The 12,441-nt window shown below is 35.0% G+C and overlaps 2 long non-coding RNA genes across 6 annotated transcripts; both read left to right on the top strand.

The window, feature by feature from the left end:
- Nucleotides 1-800: 800 nt before the first annotated feature.
- LOC138858012 (uncharacterized) lies at nucleotides 801-2,743 on the top strand. The gene is made up of 3 exons (XR_011397270.1): nucleotides 801-1,779; nucleotides 1,889-2,159; nucleotides 2,300-2,743. It is a non-coding gene; the product is annotated as an uncharacterized lncRNA (long non-coding RNA).
- Nucleotides 2,744-2,964: 221 nt separating this feature from the next.
- Nucleotides 2,965-11,995, top strand: LOC138858011 (uncharacterized). 5 transcript variants are annotated; one of them, XR_011397266.1, is made up of 4 exons: nucleotides 2,965-4,767; nucleotides 9,374-10,287; nucleotides 10,399-10,659; nucleotides 10,745-11,995. It is a non-coding gene; the product is annotated as an uncharacterized lncRNA (long non-coding RNA). The 5 variants fall into 5 exon arrangements; XR_011397269.1 differs by having other exon boundaries at nucleotides 3,788-4,767; nucleotides 9,374-9,615; XR_011397268.1 differs by lacking the exon at nucleotides 9,374-10,287 and having other exon boundaries at nucleotides 3,797-4,072; nucleotides 4,484-4,767.
- The last annotated feature ends 446 nt before the right edge of the window (nucleotides 11,996-12,441 follow it).

The raw sequence follows: 12,441 nt of genomic DNA, 5'->3' as shown, positions 1-12,441 counted from the left end.
GAAAAGGGAACACTTCTTTGGACTCAGCTTCAGACCAGCGCTAGCTAGCTTGGAAATAACCACTTTTCAAATCAAGTGTTGAGAACCATTTTGTGCCTGATAACGAGTCCAGTGTGTCATCGATTCTAGGTAGTGTATAACCGGCTTTCTTCGTTACATCATTCAACCTTCTATAATCCACACAAAATCTCATGTTGCCATCTTTCTTCTTCACAAGTACTACAGGTGAGCTTCACGGACTTGGTTGGACTGATGGTTCGATTACATCGCTTTCGCTCATTTCACATATGGTCTGGCTTATACTATGTTCGCACCGAATTGATATCCTCTAGAAAACACAATTTGTGGATTGTGAAACCAAAGTCGTTCTGACCGATATTGTGTGTTTTCGATGAGTTTTCATTGACAGTTCATACATCTATTTGTTTACATTTGTTATGTACCTTACAAGAACAGTGACGGTCATCTGATGGGTAATATGACAGTCATAGCTGAAAAAATTTTCTCAGCGCGCAGAACAAATTTTCTATCATTTTCTTAAGAGCCTTGTTTTCTTTTTGTTTGTTTGTTTGGTTTTTTTTGGAGTCATTGCTGACCATAAATCCGTCATAGCAGAAAATTGTCAGTTAGGACTGAAACGCTATCAGAAGGGAAAAATTTTTTTGCGCAGTAGATAATATAATTTTTATTTCTTTAATAAATTTCAAACTTTTAATCAAAATTAGTTATAATAATATACTTAAATATAAAAAGGAATGCAACAAAATATATAATAAAATATGAAAATATAAAAATAAATTTTCACTTGATGCCATCTCCTCCTCTCAATAGCTCTGCGTACGTCTTTCTCCAATCAGTGGATAGTTCTGAATTTAAAAATGCAAATGTAAATTAACAGTACTGACATATCAAATGTGAGTGTATTGGTGAACCCATCAGCAGTTTCTTGTAGGGTACGTTTTGGCCAATTATGGAATGTAAACAAATTGTCAACTGACATTTAGGGCTGGCAAAATATGTCTTCTAATAATATCGATTAAACTCGAGCAAGCACCGGTTATAATGAGTGGAATGTAAGTTTTCAAGGGGTTTTAAGCGAAAACTGTGTTTTCGTTTGACAGATATTGTATGGATGAAAACACAAGTTTTCGAGTGAAAACCTCTTTTGTCTATGAAAACACGAATTTTGTGTCGGTGCGAACATAGTATTAAATGATCAATAAATTTTATTGTTAATATATTTATTTATAAAGTCGCAATGCCAAAGACGGGTAATTCAAATTTACTAAATAATAAAGCACAAAAATAAATAAAAACACTGTCTTTCTCACTCGTTGTTCTAGTGCGATTATAATTAGCAAGGGTTTAATCAATTTTGTGTGTTTTATCAGATGTTTAACCCTTATGTTAGTAACCAACTTTACCGACGTCTTTTAGCAACGATCTGAGTATTAAAAATTTTGTTTTTTTTTTATTAAAATTAATAGTCAGTGACAATTTAAAGAAAATAACAACGTAGAAACGTGAACGTCATCTAAAACTTATTTGGGACACCGCAGGTAGTCGGCCGGCTTTTACTTGTATTGTTCGGAGCCGAGCAGATGCCGTTCGAGAGAGAAAGAAAAACTCAAGGTTATTTCTTTGTTTTCTATCGCGCATTAGATTCGAGCATTTTTTAGTATGTAATAGATTTTTGGTGGGATCAGACGTGTTTCATTTGGTGTTCTCTTGACAGTGAAATAGAGTTATGTAAGAATTATCGAGAGCTGACTATGCTCGGTAAGTAAACGTTACATATATTTAACATTTGTAAATATTTTAATTACAATTTTGTGTAATATAATTATAATTATTTACGACGTATATCACATAATATTTAATTTATTAGGTTAAGTGCAACCGAAAGGAATGAGTACTTGAGGAAACTACTTGGAGAACACGACAGTGATTCGAGTAGGGTTTCTGAGAGCGATGACGAAGACTGGATTCCAGCAAATACAGCTAGACATTAAAACCAACAAGGTAATTCAGTACGTGACGAACCAGATGATTCTGAAGATGCAGAAAAATCGCTAAAGAGAATTCAGCAGTAGAAGAAGAAGTTGAGAGTAGCGAGAGTGAGGATGATGACAATGAAGTAGAAACAGCTGAGCCTAAAGGTAGTAAAATATTTGTTCTTAGCAATGATTAAAATAATAATTATTTTTCTTAAATAATTAATTAATGTTGTTCTTAGCAATGGTTGAAATAATAACTATTTTTCTTAAATAATTAATTAATGTTGTTATTATTATTTTAGGAAGAGCTCAACAGCCATCTTGGAGTTTTATTGCCAAAGATAAAACAGTGTGGAACAAAACTCCACCAACTCAGCATCAGACCGCAGCTCATAATTTTGTACGCCAGCGGAGTGGACCTCATCGCAGTACGGAAACGTTGTCAATTAACGAGACTTTCAAAAAAATGAGTATCAATCTAAGAAAAAAGCTGAAACAATTTCCAAGAGTACAATGCTAACCATCCAAACTCACAGCATCAATGGAGCAAATAATTCGAATACAGATCATATGTTTAACAAGTGGCACTCCAATTCTTATCCGCTGTATCGCGCGACGATGGGATTGACGAGATTATATATATATTCCATAATATTCTGCATTTTTTGCGATTCGACGATGGTAATACTCGAAGTGAACGTAAAAAAGAAAACAAGGCAGCTCCAATTTGTGATTTGTGGACAATGTTGAATTCAAATTTAGCTCAGCTGTACAAACCAAGAGCTAACTTGACGATTGATGAACAGCTTGATCCATACCGTGGCCGTACTGGATTTACTCAATATATTCCATCGAAACCAGCTAAGTATGGTATTAAGATCTGGTGGATTTGTGATGCAGAAAACGCATATCCTTTGCAAGGGATTATGTACACTGGTAAAACAGATAATACTGCAGAAAAAAATTAGGGTGAAAGAGTAGTGAAAGAATTGGCGGCTCCGTACCGAGGTAGTGGTAGAAACATCTGCATGGATAATTTCTTTACTACTATACCAGTTGCTATACATTTATTGTCGTGGAATATTATCATTCTTAGCACGCTAAAAAAGAATAAACCTTACATCCCTAGTGTTGTGAGAGCGAATAAGACACGGGAGCAGTAATAAATATAAAGCTGGAGTTGACACAATGGACCAAATGGTGCGGAGATACACTAGTCAACGACGATCTTCGAGATGGCCACTGGCAATGTTCTTCAACATGCTAGATATTTCTTCACTTGCGGCATATATAATTTATTATTAAAATAATAAAATGATTGTCAAAAAAACGACAGAACGTCGTCAATTTATGCGTAAACTAATAAAGAACTAGCATTGCCGATGATTGAACATTGCACGGCGAATCCACAAGTAATGCGCCACTTCTCAACAAAGATTGGCATTGAAAGTGTATTAGGCCATATACTGACAGAAACAGTCGTGATAAATCCGGAAGGAAAAAAGTAACAGGATCTTGTCATGTCTGCAATGCTTTGCCAATAAGAAGACGGTGAAAGACACGTAAGGCCTGTGATAATTGTCACCAACCTGTGTGTGACGAGCACTCAGTTAATCGTGTACAATGTGTTCAATGTCATTAATTATAAAAAAAAGTGTAATATTTCTTTATTTTTTTAATAAAATTTAGTTGCATTCATTAATTGAAATTTTAAACCATTTTTTTCCTATGCTTTCCACCGGTTGCTAATAGGGCGATGGATAGAGTTTAAGCTTATTTGAAAAAAAAAATAAAATGAACTCACAAATAGCTTTCTTTTAAGTTAAAAACGACGAGCCTAAAATGAAATCTTGAATTTTTTTTAAGTTATTCACACATATACACCGCGGTGGGTACCCGGGTACCCAGTTACTAACATAAGGGTTAATCAAACTAGTCGTACAGTTACTATATTTCCGCTGCTTCGCACATTTATCACACTAAACATTAGATCCATTGTTTACTCTTTTAAAATAAATCTACACGGCGCTAGGTGCCATTTTAATAAATATATTTAAAAAAAAGTATATTTCGATGTAAATATATAAATAATAAGTACTAAATTAGTAAATATATATATATTTGTATGCCTTTCTATCACACGGTGTGTTATGATATTATAATGGTATGAAGAACTCGAAACTAGTTACCCAGAATCGATTCTTTTTCGATTTCGGAAAGTAAAGGTCGGCTCCGAAAAATCGAACACGATACAGGATTCATGGAGCGCGGCACTACGTAGTCACAAAAACTTTTAAAATTATGTTAAGTTTTTCAGTTCCAGTTTTATCCGAAAAGTGAATTTTTTCAACATTTCTATTAAATTTTTTTTTTCAAACAAAAATAACCAAAAATAATTCCTTTTTTTAATTTTTTTAATACATATGCATTAAAAATAAAAAATTGTGACACATTAAATAAATTCCTTTTTTTTCCGCTGCTGAAAGGAGTTCGGTGCAAAAGAACTATGAACACCCCGGTGTTGGACCGACCAGGGCAATGTTTTTGACGCGCGGCCGAAGGACGCCTGTGTGAAAGAAGTTTGACGCGATTGAATTATGAGTACCCCAGATCGCGGCGCTAAAGAAATTGTGACTGTTACATTTCTTCAGTATTTTTTTTCACAAGAAAATGTTTAACTCGCTGAACTGGTAATTACAGCTAAGTGATATGAATTCTGCAGAATTTTAAGTTCCCACAATATCAACACAAGAAATTGGAGCGAAAAAATGTATGTATATGGTATAGTTCCCGAAAATATTCTAGAGTTGGATGATTTTCAGTTTTCATGCGAATATTTCAATTCAAAAACAATGAAAAAAAGTAAATAAGGGGTTTGGTCATGTCAGAGACAATGTTTTTATCAAAGTTAATCGTGCACTTAAAGGTTTCGACTTGACTTTATAGGAATTAGATATGTATTTTAAAAGTAATGGCGGTTAATCCTGTTCGTTATTCCATCACTAGTCCTTAGAGATTCATTTAAAATCAATTGGACAAAAAAATTTGTTTTATTAATAGATATTCTAGTGCCTGATTAAATCTTATTTCTTTAATTAGCAAAATGGCGGCCTCAGGACAATTTTTTTCCAGTTTTTCGGAAAAAAATAACATATTACAAATTGAAATTAAAAAAAAACTCCGTACAGGCACTAAATTTTCATGTTTTCAAAGAGCTGCACACATTTCATTGAAATCTTCTGAGCGACTTTCGAGCTAAAAGTGATCACCAGTTCAAAAACATACTCGTACTTTTGAGAAAGCGCATTTGGAGTTTACACTCAATTTACCTGGCCGCTTGCAGCTGCTGCTGGCTATTCGATGTCGACATTCGGACTACACCTAACACCATAAATTCATATGAATATATGTACATGATTAGTCGATGCTATAATAGTGAATGTTTCATATTAATTTGTTTAATTGAAATCATAACGAATGTTTTCTGTTGCGTCTGGTTTTTTTGGTTTTTTTTTGCATGTTCCTTTTCTCGAGCGCGACAAATCCACTTCCAATATCAATAATTGATATAGTTTACTGACTAGAGCTGCAAATCAATCGATGAGACTACCGATAGTTTAATATTCGTCTCACTATCGATAGTTTATTTTGACTATCGATGGTTAATGCCTAAACTAGAATTACTAACAATTTTCATAAAATTGCAAAATTTCAATTAAGATAGCTACATAATGATATAGATATAGTCTGGTAATACAAATACAGTTAGCAAAGAATTTCAATTATTCTGAACTGCCGACTGCACATAACCTCACTTATACATACATGCAACCGCAATTCAGAAGAATTTTTGATAGCACGGTTTTCCAGTACTTTAATAAGCATTAAGAACCGTGGAAAAACAAAAATTGTAAAGAAAGATATATTTTATTTAGTAATCCTGATCTTGGAGAGCAAAATTATAAAATTGAAATATATTATGCGAATATTCTGTTGTGATCGAATTTCACAATATACATATTGTAACGGATTTCCCGATAAATCGTCTATCTGTAACTCACTCCTGAGTTCGATCACTGAATTGTTAAATTAAAGTCCAATTTAATGGCTATACACTTATCTTTATTCCAACAACTTAACACTTATTGCTCGATAATCGAGTTTACAACTTATTGCTTATAGCTTTATTGATTTTTACACGGACACTCTAATTAGAACTGTGTCTGCTGCACAATCCGGCAGCCCTTATATAGTTAATTTTTAAAAAAAATTCGCTACTAGAACATTCTGGCAACTACGAATTCTCTAGTCTACTTGCTTCTGGCAGTTTATCGTCGATTCTGATTTGTTCTGGTATTCGTGTTCGCCGAACTGCCCTCCACCTAAGTCTGATCGTCCCGATTAGACATATTTGCGGTACCAAACGCTGCAACCCGTTCCAGATGAACCACCTTCATTTTATTCCTTGGTATTCCAATGGTCTGTATGCGATACACTACATCATTGATTCGTTTAATAACCTGGTATGGTCCTTCCCAATTACACTGTGTGGGTTATATAACAATACCCAACCGCCTTCAATAAAATCATTAGAATTTATTGTCTTGTCGTACTTTGCCTTCATCTTATCGCTCATAATTTTGGTGCGCTGCCTCACCATAGCATGTATATCCCTCATAACGTCTTCTAGGATGCTATTGAATTCCTTAGTATTCCTTCCTCTGTTGGCAATAATTCCAAATTTTAAACCAATCGGTAGTCGAGGATCATTATCAAAAATTAGCCTTGCTGGAGTCTGCCCCATTGTTTCATGTACAGCAGACCGATAAGCCATCAGGAACAAGGATATATGGGTATCCCAATTTTTTTGATACTTGTCCACAACTTTTCTCAAATGTTCTACCATGCCATCGGACTGCGGATGTAGTGCAGTTGTACTGGTTTTCCGGATACCGAGCTTCTGGCATATGTCCTGTATTACAGTTGATTCAAAATATCTCCCTTGGTCAGAATGTAATTCTATTGGAACATCATATCTCGATACCCAATTGTTGATAAATACATCCGCTACTGTTCCTGTCTCTTGGTTAGGAATTGCGTATCCTTCTGACCATTTGCTGAAATAGTCCATGACTACCAAAGCATATCTGTTTCCTAATTTACTGATAGGAAATGGACCAGCTACATCCATGGCTACTCGTTCAAACGGCGCACCTGAATTGTACTGCTTCATCAGGCCATGACTCCTGGACCGCGGCCCTTTAGCAGCAATGCACTCGACACAATTGGCGATCCACTCCGTAAATGATAGACGACAACCAACCCAATAAAATCTTTGCTTTAATTTCTCCAAGGTTTTAGTGATACCCATGTGTCCTCCACTTGAACCGTTGTGCAGTTCGTTGAGAACTTCAGGAATTCTTACTTCTGGAACAATCATCAGAACTCGTGAACTTTGCCCATCTTCGCTTTCCCATACGCGATGCAAGTAGCCAGAAACTAACTTCAAACTATTCCATTGTGCCCAATAAGTCTTTGCGACTGGGCTTTCTGCAGCTATTTCTTCTCTCGTTGGACGTTTATTCATCTCCAACCCTTGTATTACACTTTTCAAATCTGGATCCTCTTGCTTACATTTCGTAGCTTCTCCGGATCTGTTGTTATAGTCATTCATCGGACATCTATAATGTCTTCTTTGGCCTCAGATTTTGAGCAATGTCTGCATTCCAGATTACAGGGACATGGCATCAGCATTTCCATGACTACTACCTTTGCGATGTTCTATAGAGAAGTCGTAACTTTGGAGTCTCTCAATCCACCGTGCCAACTGTCCTTCTAGGTTCCTGAATTGTAAAAGCAATTTTAATGCTGCATGATCTGTCCTCACCCGAAATCGCTGGCCATAAAGGTACTTATTAAAATGTTTGATGCACTTCACCAACGCCAGTAATTCCCTCCGAGAAACACAATAATTTCTCTCTGGCTTGCTTATGGTCTGGCTGTAATACGCAACCACTTTCTCATGCCCACCAATGACTTCTGATAAAACGCCTCCTACTGCAAATCCACTAGCATCCGTATCCAAAATAAACGTTGATCTTGGGACAGGGTATGCTAACATTGGCGCAGTACTTAACCGTTTCTTCAGAGTTTGGAAAGCCACTTCCTGTTCTTTATTCCATTCAAAAACTCTGTTCTTTTTCGTGAGTTCATGAAGGCTACTAGCTACGCTGGCAAAATTTGGAACGAATCGTCTATAATAAGTACACAGTCCAAGGAAACTCCGCAATTCATATAAATTTTTAGGAGCGGGCCAATCTCTTACTGCCTCGATCTTTTCATCAGCTGTGCAAATGCCATCCGTTGTCACTTCGTGTCCTAAGTAGCTAACTTGCTTTTTTAAAAGGGAACACTTCTTTGAACTCAGCTTCAGACCAGCGCTAGCTATCCGTTGGAAAACCAAGTTCTTAAGGTGTTCATCGAAGCTTTTACCCAACACGATGATATCGTCGGGGTATACCAAACAGGTCTTTCAGTGTTATTCTTTCAATACCTGGTCCATAAGTCTCTCAAAAGTAGCAGGAGCGTTACATAATCCAAAGGGCATTACGGTAAATTGCCATAGACCATCTCCAACGCTGAAAGCTGTCTTTTCTTTGTCTTCTTCGTTTACCTCCACTTGGAAATAACCACTTTTCAAATCAAGTGTTGAGAACCATTTTGTTGGCTTTCTTCGTTACATCATGCAACCTTCTATAATCCACACTAAATCTCATGTTGCCATCTTTCTTCTTCACAAGTACTACAGGTGAGCTTCACGGACTTGGTTGGACTGATGGTTCGATTACACCGCTTTCGCTCATTTCACATATGGTCTGGCTTATACTATGTTCGCACCGAATTGAAATCCTCTAGAAAACACAATTTGTGGATTGTGAAACCAAAGTCGTTCTGACCGACATTGTGTGTTTTCGATGAGTTTTCATTGACAGTTCATACATCTATTTGTTTACATTTGTTATGTACCCTACAAGAACAGTGACGGTCATCTGATGGGTAATATGACAGTCATATCATTTTCTTAAGAGCCTTGTTTTCTTTTTAATTGTTTGTTTTGTTCTTTTGGAGTCATTGCTGACTATAAATCCGTCATAGCTGAAAATTGTCAGTTATGACTGAAACGCTATCAGAAGGGAAAAATTTATTTGCGCAGTAGATAATATAATTTTTATTTCTTGAATAAATTTCAAACTTTTAATCAAAATTAGTTATAATAATATACTTAAATATAAAAAGGAATGCAACAAAATATATAATAAAATATGAATATATAAAAATAAATTTTCACTTGATGCCATCTCCTTCTCTCTCATTAGCTCTGCGTACGTCTTTCTCCAATCAGTGGATAGTTCTGAATTTAAAAATGCAAATGTAAATTAACAGTACTGACATATCAAATGTGAGTGTATTGATGAACCCATCAGCAGTTTCTTGTAGGGTACGTTTCGCCCAATTATGGAATGTAAACAAATTGTCAACTGACATTTAGTGCTGGCAAAATATGTCTTCTAATAATATCGGTTAAACTAGAGCAAGCACCGAGTATAATGAGTGGCATGTAAGTTTTCAAGGGGTTTTCAGCGAAAACTGTGTTTTCGTTTGACAGATTTTGTATGGATGAAAACACAAGTTTTCGCGTGAAAACCTCTTTTGTCTATGAAAACACGAATTTTGTGTCGGTGCGAACATAGTATTAAATGATCAATAAAGTTTATTGTTAATATATTTATTTATAAAATCGCAATGCCAAAGACGGGTAATTCAAATTTACTAAATAATAAAGCACAAAAATAAATAAAAACACTGTCTTTCTCACTCGTTGTTCTAGTGCGATTATAATTAGCAAGGGTTTAATCAATTTTGTGTGTTTTATCAGATGTTTGACCCTTATGTTAGTAACCAACTTTACCGACGTCTTTTAGCAACGATCTGAGTATTTAAAATTTTGTTTATTTTATTAAAATTAATAGTCAGTAACAATTTAAAGAAAACAAAAATAACAACGTAGAAACGTGAACGTCATCTAAAACCTATTTGGGACACCGCAGGTAGTCGGAGCCGAGCAGATTCCGTTCGAGAGAGAAAGAAAAACTCAAGGTTATTTCTTTGTTTTCTATTGCGCACTAGATTCGAGAATTTTTAGTATGTAATAGATTTTTGGTGGGATCAGACGTGTTTCATTTGGTGTTCTCTTGACAGTGAAATAGAGCTATGTTAGAATTAGAACTATGTAAGAAATATCGTAACATATATTTAACATTTGTAAATATTTTAATTACAATTTTGTGTAATATAATTATAATTATTTACGACGTATATCACATAATATTTAATTTATTAGGTTAAATGCAACCGAAAGGAATGGGTACTTGAGGAAACTACTTGGAGAACACGACAGTGATTCGAGTAGGGTTTCTGATAGATTAGATTCCAGCAGATAGAGCTAGACATTAAAACCAACAAGGTAATTCAGTACGTGACGAACCAGAAGATTCTGAAGATACAGAAGAAATCGCTGAAGAGAATTCAGCAGTAGAAGAAGAAGTTGAGAGTAGCGAGAGTGAGGATGATGACAATGAAGTAGAAACAGCTGAGCCTGAAGGTAGTAAAATATTTGTTCTTAGCAATGATTAAAATAATAATTATTTTTCTTAAATAATTAATTAATGTTGTTATTATTATTTTAGGAAAAGCCATCCATCTTGGGGTTTTATTGCCAAAGATAAAACAGTGTGGAACAAAACTCTACCAACTCAGCATCAGACCGCAGCTCATAATTTTGTACGCCAGCGGAGTGGAACTCATCGGAGTACGGAAACGTTGTCAATTTACGAGAACTTTCAAAAAAAATTTGTATCAACGAAATGGTTGATATAATCGTCCGTCGCACTAAGAAAAAAGCTGAAACAATTTCCAAGAGTACAGTGCTAACCATCCAAACTCACAGCATCAATGGAAGCCCGTTACGATACCCGAAATTTATTCGTTCTTCGGTATCTTCATTTGTGCTGGAGCAAATAATTCGAATACAGATCATACGTTTGACATGTGGCACTCCAATTCTTATCCGCTGTATCGCGCGACGATTGGATTGACGAGATTATATATATATCCCATAATATTCTGCGTTTTTTGCAATTCGACGATGGTAAAACTCGAAGTGAACGTAAAAAATAAAACAAGGCAGCTTCAATTTATGATGTGTGGACAATGTTGAATTCAAATTTAACTCAGATGTACAAACCAACAGCTAACTTTACGATTGATGAACAGCTTGATCCATAATGTGGTCGTACTTGATTTACTCAATATATTCCATCGAAACCAGCTAAGTATGGTATAAAGATCTGGTGGATTTGTGATGAAGAAAACGCATATCCTTTGCAAGGGTTTATGTACACTGGTAAAACAGATAATACTGCGCTAGGTGCCATTTTAATAAATATATTTAAAAGTATATTTCGATGTTAATATATAAATAATAAGTACTAAATTAGTAAATATATATATATTTGTATGCCTTTCTATCACACGGTGTGTTATGATATTATAATGGTATGAAGAACTCGAAACTAGTTACCCAGAATCGATTCTTTTTCGATCTCGGAAAGTAAAGGTCGGCTCCGAAAAATCAATTTTTGAGTAGAACCGGAATCGAGTTTACCATCCCTAGTAGTTCAACAGTCACACGATACAGGATTCATGGAGTGCGGCACTACATTGTATAAGTCTACAAGTAGCCAATCCTAATATAATAATATCCCACTTGGTACGGGTTGCCTCGAAAATTCTACTACTAAAATCACACTTGGTACGGGTTGCCAACCAATATTCTGCTACTAAAGTCACACTTTGTACAGAAATCTGCTATAGTGTGTTGCCGTGTTATGTTTTAAAATTTATAATTTTATGAATGTTTTTGTTCCATATTCAAACATCGGTTGTTTTAATTCCTAAAGATTAAATTTACATAGTATTATTTAAATTATTATTTATTGTATTGAAATATTATTAAATGTTTCGAATTTTATCATTTTAAACGTACATGTTTATGTTTTTGTGAGTGAAAATCCTTTGTCTGTTGAATATTTAAATTCTTAGTTTACCGGTTTAGTCCTGGGGAACCGAACACCCAAAAAAGATCGGTAACGCGCCTATATTGCAACCTCAGAGGTGGTGAGAAAAAGCAATTAATATATAATAATATTTTGTTTTGAAAATATTCTTGAGAGTTTTCATTATTATTTCCATAACAAATACATGTTCATTACCAAATTGTTAAACTACATCCTTTTATTTAAAACTCTGTGTCAAAAAAAGGCATATTCGATCAGGTGATCACGGCTGTTTCACACACATAGGAAAACAGCTGATTCTTTGGCTA

This window comes from Bactrocera oleae, chromosome X (genome assembly GCF_042242935.1).
Source record: "Bactrocera oleae isolate idBacOlea1 chromosome X, idBacOlea1, whole genome shotgun sequence".
Lineage (NCBI taxonomy): Eukaryota > Metazoa > Arthropoda > Insecta > Diptera > Tephritidae > Bactrocera > Bactrocera oleae.
The sequence above is the reverse complement of the archived record's forward strand: the minus strand, read 5'-3'. Positions and strand labels throughout refer to the sequence as shown.